The sequence below is a fragment of the Pseudonaja textilis genome, chromosome 3 (genome assembly GCF_049901715.1).
Source record: "Pseudonaja textilis isolate UNSWEBS1 chromosome 3, rPseTex1.2, whole genome shotgun sequence".
NCBI classification, from domain to species: Eukaryota; Metazoa; Chordata; class Lepidosauria; order Squamata; family Elapidae; genus Pseudonaja; species Pseudonaja textilis.
Window position 1 is genome coordinate 52351397 of NC_141992.1, and position 4474 is coordinate 52355870.

Genomic DNA, 4474 nt, shown 5'->3' on the forward strand with positions numbered 1-4474 from the left:
GCACAAATGGCTCTGCGTGCCACCTGTGGCACACGTGCCATAGATTCGCCATCACAACCCTAGACTGTAAAAGTAAAAGCATTTCTTAGGTTTTCCTAGTTCCAGATTTTAACTTCCAAGCCTTTTAGAAAGCTCATCTCATTGCCATTTTTACTACAGTGTTTGATGTCATGATCCTGACTAATGCATAATAAATATAACAATTCCTCCTGGGACATTCTGCTGAGGATTTACAATTTCCTCAATGAGCGTTGTAAAATTAAGTATTGCTTTAGCGTCTGTAGAAATTTTTTTTTAAACAGGAGAATGAATCAGACTTCTTTGTGATCCTTTCTCAAAATGTCTAAGCTCAGTTTGATCTAAGGTTCTCTCTGGGGAAATTGAACAATATACAAGCTTAAGAACTGTTGTCTTTTGGGTTCTGAAAATATAGATATTAAATTGTTATTTTAGTATTCTGGGTTCATGCTAGATGGTGATTATTTTAATCACCCAGTGATCTCCAAAGTATTATATAGCAAGGAGGCAAAGACTGTTCTCTCTACAAAATCCTTTAATCTCTGCTTTCCTTGCAGATGTTCACAGTCAAATGTCTGAAAAATCAAAATCGCCTGTACAGTTAAATGCATGGCAGATGGGCAGAGGGGGAAGCTCTGCTGAGCAAGTGCTAGATTAACCTACTGGATGGATAACTCTGTGTGTGTTTGTAAGTGCTATTTACTGACACTGCTGTGCATGAAACATAAAGATATCCTTAAATTGACCTCAACTCCTGATGGAGACTATGAAATAATGTTAAGTGAAATACTCAGTGGAAGGATGGTTGAAGAGGCTACATTGCAATGGAGGGTTGAAAGCTGAGTCCCATTAAGAATGACGGGTAAGTCCTGCCCTATGCAAGCTTGCTATCCTTTGAGAATTATAATTGGAAAGCCCAAAATGATTCTCAGAAACTCTGTATTCTTAATCATTTGAGCAAATGGAAGAAATGAATTCTGCACAATAAATCCTACCGTCATTTGACATGAATTTCTGCTGTGATGTTCAGCATTCCCCAAAACAGTCTTGATCAGATACTATCCTATGAAAGAAAGAAACAGTTTCTTTGAATTTAGAGAAATTATTCTGGCATATGCCTAACAATCCATAATAGAAATTATTGGTGAAATTGTTTTATTTATATTCAATTGTGTGCTGATTCCCCTAAATGCCTATTACATTTGCACTGTCTGTGGCATTCTTCAGGACATTCTTTTGCCCACATATTTAACATATACATTGGAAATAGACAACTGGAGGTTTATATGGTGTCGCTGTTGAAAGTTACCAATGTGTTATAAAATGTAATGTGACAGAAAGGATAATTTATTAAATGCAAAGGGATTAAATATATTCCTTGTATTAAACCAGTTTAACTGAAGAGTCATTTAATGTATTGTTAATTTAAATGCATTTAAATTTATTTTTTGTATGCTGCTTCCATATACTTGTGAATATGTTCACAAGTACCTAATTTCAAGATTGAATGTAGTTGTCACTCCCAAAATATTGTTATCTTTAGTGTACTGATGGAGCACATTTGCAATGAGGTGTTAACCATTTTGCTGACAGATCTATTCTTTTCTTCTAATACAGATGAGATGCTAACATGCTAAACTAAAGACTGGGATGGACAAGGAATAAAAAACTAAAACTCCATCCGCATAAGACGAAGGTGCTGTTGATGGATTATTTAATTTGGCCAAGAAGACAATATTCTGCCTGTATTGAATGAAGCTGTAGGTCTGCTATGATAAGTTTTATCTCATTTTCTTTTTAGCTGTTGATGTTTTTCTAAGACACTCTGAAAGCCACAGATTAAAAATTAATGAGGTACTATTAAATAACAAGAAGATAATGTTACAGGCAGAAAATTGAACCATGATCTTAATGGGGCACTGTAGAACAACAGATAAATATAATCCTTTGGGAAATGTCCAAAGAAGAGTCCTAGCAAAAGCATGGCCTAGAGGTGATAGAGGAGAAAAGGTGATGTTCCCAGAATAAGTAACAAAGAATAGAATGGAATGGAGTGGAGTGGAATGGAATAGAATAGAATAGAATAGAATAGAATAGAATAGAATAGAATAGAATAGAATAGAATAGAATAGAATAGAATAGAATCATCAAGAGTCAGGAATCATCAGGTACAACACTTAATAATAGTTACAGGGTACAATAAGCAATCAAATATACTAGGAAACAGTCAATATAAATCGTAAGGATACAAGCGACAAAGTTACAGTCATACAGTCACAAGTGGGAGGGGATGGGTGATAAGGAGTGGTGAGAATAGTAATAGTAATAGTAGTGCAGTCTTTGTAAATAGTTGGACAGTGTTGAGGGAATTATTTGTTTAGCAGAGCGATGGCATTCGGGAAAAAACTTTCCCTGTGTCTAGTTGTTCTAGTGTGCAGTGCTCTATAGCATCATTTTGAGGGTAGGAATTGAAACAGTTTATGTCCAGGATGTGAGGGGCCTGTAAATATTTTCACAGCCCTCTTTTTGACTCGTAAGGTATACAGCATTATGTTAATCTGAAATATGAATTTAGAAATCCTGAGGCAGCTTGGGCTGGCTCCCAAAACAGGTGCCATCTACAGGTAGCCCTCAACTTACAATTTGTTTAGTGACTGTTCAAAGTTACAGTGGCACTGAAAAATGTGATTTTTTTGGCTGTTTTTTACAGTTACGACCTTTGCAGCTTCCCCAGGATCATGTGATCAATGTTCAGAGGTTTGGCAACTGGTTCGTATTTATGACCGTTGCTGTGTCACAAGGTCATGTGATCACCTTTTGCGACCTTCTGACAAACAAAGTGAGTGTGGGAGCCAGATTCACCTAACAACTGTGTGACTAACTTAACAACTGCAGTGATTGATTTAACAACTGTGACAAGAAAAGTCGTAAAATGAAGCAAAAGTCACTTAACAAATTTCTCAATAATAGAAATTTTGGGCTCAATTGTGATTATAAGTTGAGGACTACCTGTATTTATTTCAAGAAAACATAGTTAGGAACTTCAAATACTTTCCCACAATAATTATAAACTTATGCCTGCATGTTAAACACATTGCCCCTGCTAAAATAGCATGTTAAGAGGATTCTAATTAGCTTTTCCCCTGAAGTACCAGCCATCTTTGTGCACAGATTTTTTTTTTTAACTGTGGGGAATATCCAAACACATAATTTTCATTTTGAAATGCACAGCACCAGGGAAACTCAGATTGCTTAATTGAATGCATAAACTGGGTATCAAACCAAGGCCATTTTTTGTTTATAAAGTGATGGGGGATGAGATTTTTTAGACGTTTTCTTGCAATCAGAAGAACAATGTTTAACATTACTTTTTAATGCTATAATAGTCCCAGGAATGTCGTATTGACCAAGAGAGTGAGCAGTGGGCATAACTAAATCATGTTGGCTGGCTATGAGCTTTCCCAGCAGAGGTACTTTTTCTCTGACCAAAAGTATATGAAATTAACATGCAATTATGAATGGCCCATGCAAACTAAGATCCTGGGAGAAAAAGAAAAGGCAGCAATTTGAGGAGAATAAAGAGCAAAGCTGCTCATTTGGATTCATGTGAATTTTTTCATTAGCTGCCAATCTGCTGATGGATTGATTTCCTTAAGTGCTTTTGCTGCTAAGTACCAGTAGCAGTTTTTCTTTCACCGCTTTGTTCTTCTCTCTCTTTTTCTACTTCCCTTATATGTAACTTTTATCCTTGACTCTTTCCCCTATTTTTAGCTGTAAATATGACATTAGAAGGAGGATAATATTAGGCTAGCTTTCTCCAGCTTGATGTCTTCCAGATACTCTGAGCTAGAACAGCCAACCTACTGGTGAGAATGGGAGTTAGAATCCAACACATGTAAAAGCAGATATGTTTGACAAATAAGAAGTGGTGAAAATTGAAATGAATTATTTTGAAATAAACCTTTAGCTGAAAAGCTAAGAATATTTGCTGATGGGCTGAGTCTTACATCTCTTTCCTTTCCACACTGGTGGGCTCTTCACTAATTTTTGAATTGGTGGAAATCTATGCCAAGCCTGAAATACATATTGTCTCCATTGTCAATCCCTTTCTTGTCTCTCTTGCGTCTGTTGCAAGCCTTTTCCAGTATCCTGAATTCCCAGCAAAATAATGGAAGGCAAAAGCCAAATAAATGTTACAGCCTTCAGGTTGTCCGTGCATTGTGTTAAAATAAGGAGCGGGGCTGGAAACTTACGTATTAAAAAGGGATTTCTCTCATGAATGGAAGGTAAGTTGAAGATCATATCATGAGGACGTGACAGGAAAAAATGTTTCCAGTGCATGTTGATGTCTTGTTTAGTTACACAGTGATAAAATTCCCAGTATCTCAAATCAAGATCCCTGTTCCCCTTGAAGCTTGAGGAGATGTCGGTTGAAAAAAATGTCTTGACTGTGGTT

General features: G+C 36.4%; 1 long non-coding RNA gene across 1 annotated transcript; it reads left to right on the plus strand.

Annotated features, from left to right (window-relative positions):
• Nucleotides 1-535: 535 nt before the first annotated feature.
• Nucleotides 536-4223, plus strand: LOC148126119 (uncharacterized). The gene is made up of 2 exons (XR_015742841.1): nucleotides 536-880; nucleotides 1636-4223. It is a non-coding gene; the product is annotated as an uncharacterized LOC148126119 (long non-coding RNA).
• Nucleotides 4224-4474: the final 251 nt, after the last annotated feature.